Here is a 15,064-nt window from a genome sequence, read left to right as displayed (position 1 = left end):
GGAACTGTAGGCAGGGAGGTATGGCAGCTCCATTGTTCCCTATGGAGTACCTCCCCCCTCCTAAGGACTACCAGGCTGGCATCCATCTTACACACCCAGGTAAATGCCATTTCGTTACACACCCCATGGTGCTGAGGTTCAAGCATGGGGACTAACAACTGGGAGAGCCACGTTTGTAAGCCCCATTCTGCCATGGAAGTTGCTGTGTGACTTTGGGCCAGTCACTCTTTCAGCCTAATGTACCCTGCACAGTTCTTGTGAGGACAAAAACATAGATAAGCAGAACGATAGTTGTAAATTGCTTTGGGTCCCCATTTGGGGAGAAAAGCAAGGTACAGATGCCTAGAAAATAAAAATGATGCAACAAAATCACTTGACGTCTTTAAGGTGGCTCAAGACTCCTGTTTTATCTTAGCCTCCAACTACACCCCTGCTCTTGCATGCCACCAACACTCCAAGCACCAACACTCAGCATTTTCCCTCTTCCCAACAGCTATATTTCTCCTCCCATGGCTTTCCAACAAAGTGGTTTCCAATTGGCAAAGGTGTCAGACAAGGATGTATTTTATCTCCCTATCTCTTCAATTGGTATGCAGAACATATAAGGAAAAATGGATTAGTTTTAGAAGAAGATGGAGTGAAATTTGGTGAAATATTAACAATTTTAGATATGCATATGACACCACATTATTGGCAGAAAACAGTGAAGACTTGAAATAACTACTGCAGAAGGTTAAAACAGAAAGTGCCAGAGCAGGATTACAGCTGGACATCAAGAAGACAAAGGTAATGACTTCTGATGAAGAAATGGAAAATGTTCAAGGTTTTCTATTCCTTGGTCCCATCATCAACCAAAAGGGAGACTGCACCCCAGAAGTCAGAAAGATTGTCATGAGTTAGCCACGGCTCAGCAATAGTGAGGACTTCTTGGGAGAAGAGGAGATCCATGTAGCCAACTTTGAGACAACAGAAGGTGACTAGCAGGAAAATGAGCTGCAGGCTTCTCAGGATTCACAGCCAACAGCTGTTGCAGAGTCACTGACACCCTACAGCCCTGGTTCAGCTTTTTTTTCAGCAGGTGAACATCAGTTGGCTGTTCCCAGTCCACAAGTATCACCTACACCCTTAGAGCACCACAGATGAAGGCTGAGAACAGAGCTACAGACAAGATGTCAAAGTGCACACCTCCTGGCCCAACGCCACCTGCTTGCTGATAACAAAAATGAGTAGCTGCAGGATTGCTTCTGACCTTTAGGTGTGTGGCTATAAAACCAGCCAAGAGAGGCTGTTACACATGGACATAATGCATATGATTCATGCTGAGCCACTGACCCTGCCTTGTCTGATTCTTGGAACCTTACCTGGTACTGAACAACTCATCCTTACCTGATTCCTCGCACCTGATACTTGGAGCCCACACGTCAGTACAAAGAGATTGGAACGGAGAAGGACAGCCATGAAGGGGTTTGAAAAGATCCTCAAGTATAAGGATGTGTTGCTGTGACTAAGATTAAATTAATTCATGCCAAATGGGGACCCAAACCAATTCCCCATTACTATGTATGGGTGTGAAAGTAGGACAATGAAGAAAGCTGACAGGAAGAAAGTAGGTTCCTTTGAAATGTGGTGTTGGAGGAGAGTGTTTACAGATACCGTGGACTGTCAAAAAGACAAATCAGTGGCTTCTAGATTCAATCAAGCCTGAACTCTCCCTGGAAGCTGAAACAAGGCTATCATACTTTGCTTATATTATTGGCGGGTCATTTCCTGCAGGAGCGCACAGGAGCAGAGCTCCGGCAGTAAAGAGCCCAGGGGGCGGGCACATGCAACAAGCCCCACCCCTTGCTCCCAGCAGCCCTCAGTAAGAGCAAGACGCAGCCAGGTAAGCTGCAGAGCCCCCCCAGCCCCCCGGTCTAAAACAGTCCAATGGCACCTTTGAGACCAAGTTTTGTTCAGGTACAAGCTCCCTCTCCTCTGCGATGACAGATCTGCCCCCCCCCCCCCCAATAGCTAGCAATACAAAACAGTCCAGTGGAGCCTGAGCGGTGGGTGTTGCCTTCTGACACACTTCCGGTGATGTCAGGGGGTGTGGCATATGCAAATGAGTTATGCTAATGAGCTCCTGTACCTCTTTTTCTACGAAATGACCCCTGATTATTGAAAGTCCAGAGTCACTGGAAACGACAATAATGCTAGGAAAAGTTAAAGGCAGAAGGAAAAGAGGAAGACCAAACGTGTGATGGATTGACTCAATACAAGAAGCCATGGGCCACAGTCTCCAAGCTCTGAGGATGGCTGCTAACGATAGGACGTTTTGGAGAATGTTAATTCAGAGGGTCGCCATAAGTCAGAAGTGACTTAATTGCACTTAACACACACATTAAGTAGATAATGCCCCCCCCCCTTTTGTTGCAATGTTTTCCAAATTTGAAATCTTTTGGGACAGCACCTTTACTCTCTGTGGGCAAGAAGATGCCCAGTTTTACAGGCCCCACTGACACTGGGACCATGTTCCTTGTCACATCCCCCCCCCCCCCCCCCCACAGCTGCCCTTCCCGGCACTGAACCTTTTTAAAAGCATCACTCTTTGAAACAGTGCTATGACTTTAGTAGTTGACATATCAATTAAACATATTGCTGTAATAGAACAAAGTTTGGGTCCGGTGGCACCTTTAAGACCAACAAAGTTTAATTCTGTGTATAAGCTTGCACACGAAAGCTTTTACACAGAATTAAACTTTCTTGGTCATAAAGGTGCCACTGGACTCAAACTTTTCTTCAGACCAACATGACTACCCACCTGAATCTATATCCCTGTGATGTAAAAGAGAGAGGCAGAAATATCTGAATGGGTTGCTGCTCAGGCTCCGTTCAGAGTGGCCTTTTAAGCTCTTAAAAATTGAATTTATTTGTAGGTTTTTATGTTACAAAAGCAAAAACAAAAATACAGTACATAACTAATTTTTTGGAGTTTACGTTAAACATTCTTTCCAAACCATTTGTTAACTATAACATCTTTTTTGAAACGCTTTCCCATCTTTTTGTGAAAGTATCATATTCAATTTATCCATTTTTGCAAGTTCAGATATTTTAGTAACCAACTCATCTTCGTTGTGGTCTCTGTGCTTCACACCAATGGGATCTAGTGCGCACACGCTGGATCGATCGGTGCTGTAGCAAGCACTTTTAACGGATTTTCGCGCCCAGCCCCCCCGGCCATGCGCAGGAACCCCACCGTGCATGCCCAGAGGGGGTGGGCGCGAACATCCCATTGGTGTGAATCACAGATGACCACTCGAAGATCACCAGTTACTGGTAAGCAACCTGCTTTTCTCTAGCGGGTAATTTCTCTGCCTTCCAACATTTAGCAACAAGAATTCTGGCTGCAGTAAGGATATATGACAAAATACATGTATCATCACGCCCAAACCCTTCTGGTATTATATTTAGCAAATAAATTTCTGGTAACAGATGTAAATCTATATCCATAATCTCTAATATTAGCTGTTTAATATCTTTCCAAAATTTATAAATCTTCTTGCACCGCTACCACATGTGGTGTACCTATGTTATTTTTGCACCTCCAACAGTTACTTGATACCTCCTTATAATACCTCCTTAATGTTGGAAGATAAAAGATTGCTACAACTAGAGGGGCAATATCTGTATATGGGCTAGCATGCCTATATATGGTATGACAAAGATAAAAGCCATTCAAATTTTCATAATCACGCAATCAGAGGGGCATTAATAAAGATCTGGAGGGAAATAAAAGAAAGGTTTTATCCTAAAATACCCATCTGGGTATCACCTCTCGAGGCCTTTGTAAAACCGACTTTGATGTCTGAAAATAAAAGGGCAACCTATGAAATGTTATTGAATGAGAACAATGAGTTAAAATCGATTGAGGCACTACGAGCAATGAATATAAACCTTACATGGTGGGAGATTTCACAACTGCAATCAAGATTTACTAAAGACAAAACAATGAGCTTTTATAGTTCAAAAACAGATTTAGATAAAATATAGCCACTCAGCCACTGCCTATAATGCCCAGGTCAGATCTTCTGGGTCAGAGTCTGACCAGCCGCCCAACATCAGATAGAGATGGGTGTCATCTGCATATTTATGGCAACCCAGCCCATACCTCCTGGCAATCTGGGCGAGGGGGCGCATGTAGATGTTAAACAACATCGGGGAAAGCACTGCCCCCTGAGGCACCCTGCACTCAAGTGGGTGCCTCCGGGACTGCTCCTCCCCTATCGCCACCCTCTGTCCCCGACCTTGGAGAAAATAGGCAAGCCACTGAAGAGCGAGCCCCTGTATCCCCATGTCAGCGAGGTGGTGGGTCAGCAACTGGTGGTCGACCGTATCAAACGCGGCTGACAGATCTAACAACAACAGTGCTGCCACACCGCCTCGATCCAGATGCCTCCGGAGGTCGTCAGTAAGGGCAACCAGCACCATCTCCGTCCCATGACCCGGGCGGAAGCCAGACTGAAATGGATCAAGGACAGAAGCGTAATCCAGAAAGCTCTGAAGCTGTGTCGCCACCACCCTCTCAATCAATTTGCCCAAATAGGGCAAATTGGACACTGGCCAATAGTTGGCCAATTCAGCCGGGTCCAGAGTTGGTTTTTTCAGGAAAGGTCGGACCATTGCCTCCTTGAGTGCCTCAGGGAACCGTCCCTCCGAGAGGGACTTGTTGATAATCTCCCTTATGGCACCTGTGACTTGATGGCAACAACAACAAATACACATTAATATAGACTACAGTCCCTAAAAATTTCTCCAAGTGACTTTGTGAATCATTTTGTATGGTGCTACCCTATTGCGGAAAGGTGGGAGCCTTCCAGACCTCCTCAGGCAGGCCCATTCCAAAAGGTGGGGGCCACAAGGGCCAAGGCACATGGACAGGTAGGGGTTGATTCTGCCCATGTGCAGGGTGGGACCTTCAGAAGTCTCTGTTCAGATGAGCAACGGTGTCATGGCAAAGCATAAGAGGCTTGATTCTTTGACCAGGTCAACAAGACCTGAATACTCTGGAGAAGTGGGCAGTTGCAAACAGGATGCAATTCAACAAAGATAAATACACAGTATTACATCTGGGTCACAAAATGTCAAGCACAAATACTGGATGGGGGATACGTTTCTGGGGAGTAGTGTATGCGAAAGACATCTTGGGGTAAGACTGGACTGTAAACTAAATATGAGCAGTCAGTGTGATGCGGTGGCAAAAAAGGCTAATTCAGTCTTGGGTTGTATTAAAAGGGCCATAGCATCAAAATCACAGGAGGTCATAGCCCATCTGTATACTGCCTTGGTCAGACCACATCTGGACTACTGTGTGCAGTTCTGGAGGCCTCACTTCAAAAAGGATGTGGACAAGAGCGAGAGGGTGCAGAAGAGAGCGATGAGGATCATCAGGGGTCTGGAGCCCTATGAGGAAAGGCTAAGGGCCCTGGGAATGTTTAGTTTGGAGAAGAGAAGATTGAGGGGGGACATGATTGCTCTCTTTAAATATTTGAAAGGCTGTCATTTGGAGGAGGGCAAAGAGCTGTTCCAGTTGGCAGCAGAGGATAGGACCAGTGCTCCCTCCAAGCTGAGTTAGCGTGAGCTAGCTCACAGTTTTTTAGCCTCCGGCTCACAGATTTTTGCCTTCACTCAGGAAGGAGGGCTCCAGAGCAAACTACTTTATGCAGTAGCCAAAGCGCTCGCTCACAACTTTAATGCCAGTAGCTCACAAAGTAGAATGTTTGCTCACAAGACTCCACAGCTTAGAGGGAACATTGGACAGGACCCAAAGCAACGGGTTTAAGTTACATGCAGAAAGGTGTTGGCTGGATATTAGGAAACACTTTTTCACGGTCAGAGTGCTTCAAAGGTGGAATCAGCTGCCCAGGGAGGTGGTTAGCTCCCCTTCACTGACAGCTTTCAAGAAGAGGCTGGATGAATATTTCAGAGATGATTTAGGCTGGTCCTGCATTGGGCAAGGGGTTGGATTAGATGGTCTGTATGGCCCCTTCCAACTCTATGATTCTATGACCTCCATGGCCCAGGTTTGCCTGGCCTCATCAGATCTCAGAAGCTAAGCAGATCCTGCTTTGGTTAGTCCTTGCATGGGAGACCACCAAGGAAATCCATGGTTGCTATGGAGAGATAGCCCATGGCAAACCTCCTCAATTCCTCTCTTGTCTTGAAGACCCCTGTGGTTACGAAACGGATGGCTGCAGGGTCTTTCGAACATTTCCAAAATCTGTTACCAACCTATCCTGACCTTCTTGTTAATATTGATAGTCAACTGCTAATGTTGTCACGGCAATTTCTCAATGACTGATGTTCTTTAAAAGCCTTAGTGTAGGGGAGAGGGGATTGACAGCTAAGGAGGGGGCTGAGGCAGGAAAATGGTCCTGATTTGGGCGGGACCTGGAAAAATGTGCATTTTCTTGCCCACACAGTGAGCAAAGGTGCTCTCCCAGAAGATGCCAAATCAAATTTGGGAAACATTGCAGGCAAATTAAGGAGGGGGAGCCCAGAAGGTGCACAATTTGGGGATGAGGTCATGTGAATGGTCCACAAATCCATCTTTTTGGAAGCAGCCTCAGAGCAGCAAGATTCAAACTTTAGAGACCAACAAGAAACCTGGACTTGGATCTGGCTTGTTCTGCTGGAGACCAACAGGGTCTCCAGCAGAAATAGCCTAAGAAAAGTTTGCCCCTTGGAAATTCACTCTTTAGGTGGCTGGTTTGTGAAAAGCAATCCTGCAGTGCCCTCCACTGGCAGACAGTATGATTCTCCTGACAACTTTTTACAAATTTTACATTTGTCACTGCTGAAGAAGCTTTTTTGGCCCAGAAGTAGCGGGGGGGGGGGGGCACTGAAAAGTGTGGCATTTAATAGGAACAACAAAGAAGCACCAATTCCTACTGTGCCTCTGAATGTGGAGGTTCCCCTCAGTCACCATGGCAAGTAGCCACTGAGACTTCTCCATGAATCTAATCCCCTTTGAAAGCTGTTTATTCCCATGTAAATTCCACGTTTTAATAACTCTCTGTGTAAAGAAGTATTTCCTTTTGTCCATCCTGAACCTACTGCCCATCAGCTTCATTGGATGACCTCGAGTTCTAGTATTTCGGAAGAGAGAGGAAAAGTTCTCTTTGTCCACTCTCTCCACCCCATGCATTATTTTATAAACCTCTATCTTGTCCTCCCCTTAGTCGTCTCTTTTCTAAACTGAAAAGTCCCAGACTCTTCAGCCATTCTTCATAGGGAAGGTGCTCCAATCCTCTGTACTTTTTCCAGCTCTGCAATGTCTTTTTCAAGATACGGTTACCAGAACTGTACACAATATCCCAAACAAGGCCACACTATAGATCTATGCAGGGGCATTGCAATAGCGGCTGTTTCCTTTCCTAACAATCCCTAACAGAAAGTTTGCCTCTTTTTCACTGAGCTGTCCCCAAGGACCCCAAGATCTTTTCCCCTCTCAGTCTCAGCAAGTTCAGACCTCGCTGGTGGACCTCCTGATGACACCTGGTATTTTTGGCCACTATGTGACAGAGTGTTGGACTGGATGGGCCATTGGCCTGATCCAACATTGGCTTCTCTTATGTTCTTATTAGCCTATACATGAAGTTGGGATTTTTTGTTCCAGTGTGCATCACCTTAAACTTACCAACACTGAATTTCACTTGCCACATTGACTCAGCCAGTTTGTGGAGGTCCTCTTGAAGCTCTCCACTGTCAGCCCTGGTTTCCACCATCCTGAATAATTTTGTATCATCTGCAAACTTCGTCAATCCCCTTCTTCAGTCTGATTCCAACTTTCCCAGCACATCTGGGGCTGACTCTGTGCTGCCACTACCAGCAAGTGGTGTATATGCGTGGTACCCTGGTCTCCAGAGACTCTACTATAAGAACGTAAGAATAGCCCTGCTGGATCAAACCAATGGTCCATCTAGTCCGGCATCCTGTCTCCCACAGTCTTCGGGTACAGCGGTTTTGTAAACCTTCGTATTTTATTTGATGCGTTTCAAAACATTATTCTGAACAGGGCTCCATAGGCTTTGCCAGACTGCCAAAGGGGTCCATGGCACAAAAAAGGCTGAGAACCCCTGTGAGAGAGGGGAATCCCTGCCTTCCTTGGAAGGAGAAGGCAGGAAAACCAGGGAAGAAGAGCGGGCGCTGCTCTTTACGGGGAGGGCAGGAAGCATTTTTCATTCGTCTGCAGCTCTGAAAGGGTTAAACTGACAGAGCTGTTTGCTAGAGAAGCCGAGAAAAGGAGGGGCGGAAAAGGGGGGGAGGCTTTTTTCCGGGGGGGGCCCGCTTTGCTATTGAATCGCCAACGAGAACGGGGAAAGCGTCAGATCTGCAACAGGAGGGGAAAAGCCTTGCCTCCTGATCGTGCGAAGATTTGCACACAAGTAAGTCATGATGGAGGGGAGGATTAGCTTTTCACTGTTGGAAGAGAGACATGCGGCTATCGTGTGCATTACTGAAGGGCGGGGCTGGGTTTTAGAATATAGTCTTAAAATGCGATTTCCTTGCCTCTGCTTTAATTCGCTAGCCGCTTTGGTGCCCCTTGTGGGGGCAGAGAGACCGGACCTGGATTTTGTCAATAAAAATAAATCTAAATAAATTCTCGGCTATGGAGGTCGTAGAAAGGAGTCCCAGGCTTATTCCCATGGGTGAAATCATTCGTGACGATTGGCTGCCCCACGTAACACGCATTCTGGGTGATGCTCCCCCCCCCCAATCTCCAGATTCATGGCCTCCTCCTGCTCCTGTTCATCCCAGCAGCCCCTGTGCCCTGACCTGGGGAGGTGACACACACACACCCCTGCCCCTTCCCCTCTGCTGGCTGGTTGGACAGAGCTTTTGCCTAATGCTTCTGGTCTATTGAGGGGACAGTCCCAGTCCTTTCGTCCTGGGCTCTAGTTTACATTGAGACTTGGCTCCCAGGACAGACTGATATGGGGTCATCGGAGGCCAAGATCATAACACCCACAACAGATTTTTAGACGTTAAATAGTAAAGGTAAAGGTTCCCTTGCTCGAAAGCCAGTCGAGTCCGACTCTAGGGTTGCGGTGCTCATCTCCGTTTCAAAGCCGAAGAGCCGGCGCTGTCCGAAGACATTTCCGTGGTCATGTGGCCGGCATGACTAAACGCCAAGGCGCACGGAACGCTGTGACCTTCCCACCGAAGTGGTCCCTATTTATCTACTTGCAATTTCTTGCTTTCGAACTGCTAGGTTGGCAGGAGCTGGAACTAGATACGGGAGCTCACTCCGTCATGCGGCACCCTGGGTCTCGAACTGCTGAACTACTGACCTTTCACAGCCTGCAGTTCAGCGTCTTAACCACTTGAGCCACCGCAGCTCCAGATGTTAAATAGGTATCGTTTATTTTTTTTTATTTTCTTGAAAGACTAGAAAGGCATATATTTTAAAAGCTCGATATGTAATACAGCCCAATGACATTAATCCTGATGTGGAAACTGCAACAAGGACTCTCCTTCTGATCCGCCAGGGCAATTCTTAGATGTCTCTTGACCAGGGTCAGTGATGTAGCTCTGTTCTCTTTTGGCTTCTTTCTGCCTTTTTGATATCTTTTCCTCTCCCTCTTGATAGCCAAGTAACTAAGGGTAATCTCTCCACAGTCAGAGGTGACCCAAGAGATGGGAAAGGAGATGGAAGAGGAGGACCTGGAATAGGCAAGAGGTCAAGGAAAGGTCCCCATCCCATCCAAGCAGGGAGTGAGTGTTGAATTTTGGGAAAGAGCTGCTTGAGAGATCATGGCTCAGGACACGATGGCTGTGGTCACACATGCTAAATAATCCACTTTTTGTGCACTTTCCAACTGGATTTTTACTGTGTGAACTGGCAACATCCAGCTGGAAAGTGCATTGCAAGTGGATTATTTAGTGTGTGTGACTGCAGCCTATGACTGCAGATGTATGTAGTCAGTGTGAAGAAGAGAAAGGTCTTTTCTGTGAAAGGGATTTTTTACTATTCGATGCCGAAGAGAATAGGGAAGGCTCCAGATTTGCAACAGGAGGAAAATAGCCTTGTTCCTGGGTCCCAGGAAGGTTTACTCATAAGTAAGACATGGGAGGGGAATAGACTTTTCAGTCCCGGAAGAGAGAAATGCAGCTGTTGTGTGTTTTTGAAGAGGAGCTGGTATTAAACAGTTCTCAAATGTACTTGCATATTTTTGAGATGTCTGTTCCACGTAGACAAAGGTCGGGCCTCCTCGTAGCCCCTCATGGATCTCTCTGTTGTCCTTGGCACAGCGGACCCTGCTCTCTTGTTGGGGCGCCTGGGGGCAGGACTAGGCATCGGGGGCTGTGGGTTGGAGTGGGTCAAATCCTTCCTCATGGACCAGACCCAAAGAGTGGCCACTGGAGATCAGTTATCTGCTTAGGACACACAGGGCACAATGCGTCCTGCCCCCCATGCTATTTTGCCTTTATGTAAAGCTCTTAGGTTGAATCGTTTGTAGTCTGGGGCTTGGCTGTCATCAATGAGAAGACATAAGAACATAAGAGAAGCCAGTGTTGGATCAGGCCAATGGCCCATCCCGTCCAACACTCTGTCACACAGTGGCCAAAAATACCAGGTGCCATCAGGAGGTCCAGCAGTGGGGCCGGGACACTAGAAGCCCTCCCACTGTTGCCCCCCCCCCCAAGCACCAAGAAGACAGAGCATCACTTGCCCCAGACTGAGAGTTCCCGTCTATACCTTCTGGCTAATAACCACTGATGGACCTCTGCTCCATAGGGACCTCTGCTCCATAAGACGATATATGTTGTTGTTCAGTCGCACAGTCGAGTCCGACTCTTCGCGACCCCATGGACAAGATCTCGCCAGGCCCTCCTGTTTTCCGCCGTCCTCTGAAGTTTGCTCAATTTCATGTTTGTTGCATCTATGACACCATCTTTGCCGTCCCCGTCTTCTTTGACCTTCAATCTTTCCCAGCATCAGGGTCTTCTCCAGTGAGTGCTCCCTTCTCATTCGGTGGCCAAAGTATTTGAGCTTCAGTTTCATTATCTGGCCTTCCAGGGAACAATCAGGGTTGATTTCTTTTAGGATTGACTGATTTGATCTTCTTGCAGTCGAAGGGACTCTCAAGAGTCTTCTCCAGCATCATAGTTCAAAAGAATCTATTCTTCGGCGCTCGGCCTTCCTTATATTCCAACTCTCGCAGCCATACATGACTACTGGGAATACCATTGCTCTGACCATGCGGACTTTTGTTGGCAGGGTGATGTCTCTACTTTTTATCACGATATATAGCTATCTGTATTTCCTTATCCAAATCTGGTGATGTAGCAGAGGTCCTGAATCACTTGCCTGGCTGCTGTGGTTAAATGCCTAAGAGTGAACAAATCGAAATGAAATCCTGGAAAGACGGAAGTAATGCCGGTTGGGAAGGTGGAGGTCTTGAAGGACCTTCTGCTCCCCGCTTTCCATGGAGTTCAGCTGACCCTCTCAGACTCCCCCTTAAGAGCCTCAGGGTTTTACTGACCCAACAGGATTGCTGGAGAAGCAAGTTAATGCAGGTCCTTTCCGCACTTGGATCTCATCCCTGCTTTTATCAGAGTTCAATTCGCAACTCAATACCTAGCATTTATCCCTGGTTATAAGAAGAAGAAGAAGAAGAGAAGAGATTGGATTTATACCCCGCCCTTCACTTGGAGTCTCAGAGCGGCTTACAAACTCCTTTCCCTTCCCCTCCCCACAACAGACACCCTGTGAGGTGGGTGGGGCTGAGAGAGCTCTGACACAAACTGCTCTTTTTCAAGGACAGCTGTGCCGGAGCTTGTGACTGACCCAAGGTCACATCAGCAGGTGCAAGTGGAGGAGTGGGGAATCAAACCCGGTTCTCCCAGATTAGAGTCTGCGCACTTAACCACTACACCAAACTGGCTCCGTTTATCCCGGGACAAGTGTGGGGTGAAACTGGGGTGATCTCAGTGTAATGTGGAAACAAAAAATATCCCCAGATAATTACAGGGGTGAACTCGAGTGTAGTGTAGAATATAAGTTCGAGGACAGAATTGAACCAGGGTTTAAGGTCTATTGTGGAATCACCGTGAATATTATTGACAGCTAGACGGAGCATGCCTATTACTCCCCCTACTGCAGTACCTGCACTGGCTGCCCATCAGCTCCCAGGCTCAGATTAAAGGAGTGGCTCTCCCATCCAAAGCCCTTCATGGCCTTGGAGCCTCATACCTGCAAGACAGTCCCTCCTTCTAGGCTCTGCCATGGCTGCTTCACTCATCTGAGCAGGGACTTCTGCCGGTCCCACCCGGCACATGGGCAGAATCAACCACTGCCCGTCCATGTGCCTCCTCCTTTGAGGCCCCCACCTTGTAGAGGAGGTCAGGAAGGCTTCCACCTTTCTGCAACAGGGCAGCACCATCCAAAATGATTCACAAAATCACTTGGAAAAATGATAGGGACCGTCGTGTATACTAATGCACATTTGTTGTGGTTGCATTCAAGTCACAGCTGTATAGAGTCATTCTGTGTAAACTCCGTTGAGTCCCAGTGAGAAAGGGAAATTTACTAACATAAAGACATCATACATACATTAATGTTTTGATTTGTTAGCCGCCTCGGTGGCCCTTGTGGGGACAGAAAGGCGGGATCTGGATTTTGTCAATTAAAATAAATCAAATCCTCAGCCATCACATTTGCTGGGAGGGCCCACAAAGGACTCCCAGGCATGATCACATGGGATGAATCATAGACGCTGACTGGCTGCTCCACATGCAGATCATTTGGGGGCAGTGCTTCACATCCCTTCTGCCATTTTCCTCTTGGTTTGTTGCCTCCCCCCGTTCATCCAGGCGGCCCCTGTGCCTTGACCTGGAGGGGCTTCATGCTCCTCTGCCCCTTCCCCCCCCTGTCAAGAACTTGCACAGAGTTATTGCAAACATGTCCAGCCTATTGAAGAGACATATGCAATGGTTAAGCCCTTACCAGTCATTTCATCCTGAGTTCCAGTTTACACTGAGAGGAGCCCCTAGGACAAACTGATACACAGTCGCAGGAGGCCAAGGTCAAAACATTGGCAAGAGAATTTAAAGACCCCAAGCACAGATGGTTTACTTTCCTGAAGGACCAAACATGCATACCTCAAAAATCTTGATACATCATATAGCACAATGACATTAATCCTGATCCGCAAACCAAACGAGGACATGCTAATTCGCTGAGACAATCATTAGGTGTCTTTTGATCAGGGTTGCTGATGTAGCTTCGTTCCCTTTTGGTTTCTTTCTGCCTTTTTCATATCTTTCTCTCTCTCTCTCTCTCTCTCTCTCTCTTCATAGCCACGTGAGTAAGGGTACCCTTCCACAGTCCCAAGGAGATGGAAGAGAAGGACCCAGAAGGACCTGGCAAGAGATCAAGGAAGAGTCCCCATCACATCCATGCAGGGAGTGGTGCTGAATTCTGGGAAAGAGCTGTGCCAGAGATCTTGGCTCAGGAGACTTTGACTGCAGAGGCACGCAGCCGATGCTTCCGGCAGTTCCGTTATCATGAGGCAGATGGACCCCGAGAGGTTTGCAGCCAGCTCTATGGACTTTGCAACCACTGGCTGGAGCCAGAGAGGCGCACCAAGAAGCAGATCCTGGACCTGGTGATCCTGGAGCAGTTCCTGGCCATCCTGCCCCAGGGAATGCAGTGCTGGGTCAGAGGATGCGGGCCAGAGACCAGTTCCCAGGCGGTGGCCCTGGCAGAAGGTTTCCTCCTGAGCCAGGCAGAGGAGAAGAGGCAGGCAGAGCAGGTGAGGAGTTTTCCTTCACTCAGTTCAAGGAACGGCCTTCTGCTAAGGCTTCTCTGCCAGATATTTCTGCCTCTAGAGAATTCACTGGACTGGGAAGAAAACCCAACCCTGATACTTGTCCCTGTGGTTGAACCATCTCAGATGGTCAGTGCAGGGGTGAGGAGTCTGGGAGTGGGGCAGGATCCTTCTCCTCGGCCAGTCCCATTCCTTCTCTTACCCGACTCCTTTTCTGCTCTTTCAGATGTGGGGACCATCAGTGAAGATGGAAGCAGAGTTCTCTGAGGAGGAAGGGTCTCCTTTGGAGGAAGGGCAGAGGGCTGAGGCCCAGGAAGGTGCCCAAGATGCCCTCTCAGGTGGTAAGGCTGTTTTGTGGCCAGATGGGATTGGGGCACACAGTGAAGTTGTTGGGTAGAAGGTTTAGGACAGGAGAAAGGAAAAACCCTTCTGTACACAATACAGAGTCAAGTTCTGTGATTCATTTCTGTAGCATGTCGTGATGGCCACTCCCTTGAAAGGAAATTAGAAGGATTCATAGAAGGCAGTTCCATTCTTATTCACATTTCTGTGTCACCTTCCTACCGTTAGTGGGACGAAAAGCATCTCCAAAGAGGAAAGGTAGATTCCCTCCTCAGGACACAGATATTAGCCATGGCAAATGCATGGAACCGCCATGTTCTGGGCCAGCATACCTCTGAAAATGTATTCCTGGTGGCCAACCATTGCCTTCTGTGCCCCCGATTGAAGTCTCTACAGGAGCATTCGGTGGGCCAAAGTCAGAAAAAAGATAATGGACTATAGATGCCAGGCTGTGATGCTTCGGGATGGTGCGTGGACTGGCTGTGATGTCAGAGTATCAGCAGACACTCTGGAAATCCATCAGTGTTACCCTGGAGTTTTCATATATGCTGAAGTCATGTTTTGGTTTTCAGAGTCCCTGGTGGTTTTCTTCTGCCTCTCCCACAATTTACTAAAAATCATTGCAAATTCTGTAGATTGTGTCTATGGCGAGGTTTCACAGTCCTAGGAAGGAGGGTGCACAAAGCAGGATTCAAATAAGCAAACTAAGGAATTTAGGGTAAGAATCTTCCTTCCTTCTCTATCTCCATCACAGGCAGTGGACAGGTGATATTCGGCTGTTGTCTTGGCGGAGGTGTGGAAACAGCTGCTGTTCCTCCAGTCCAGGTAGAGGAGATGAGTGGGAGACAGCCTGATTCCCCCCCCCCCATTTCATAGATGGGCTTTTGCTCCTGCAGTTGCTGCTAAGATGA

The 15,064-nt window shown here is 47.7% G+C and overlaps 1 pseudogene; it reads left to right on the top strand.

The window, feature by feature from the left end:
- Nucleotides 1-15,064, top strand: part of LOC107123815 — a 135,287-nt pseudogene that overhangs the window by 116,779 nt on the left and 3,444 nt on the right.

This window comes from Gekko japonicus, unplaced genomic scaffold (genome assembly GCF_001447785.1).
Source record: "Gekko japonicus isolate JY-2015 unplaced genomic scaffold, Gekko_japonicus_V1.1 scaffold712, whole genome shotgun sequence".
Classification (NCBI taxonomy): domain Eukaryota; kingdom Metazoa; phylum Chordata; class Lepidosauria; order Squamata; family Gekkonidae; genus Gekko; species Gekko japonicus.
The sequence above is the reverse complement of the archived record's forward strand: the minus strand, read 5'-3'. Positions and strand labels throughout refer to the sequence as shown.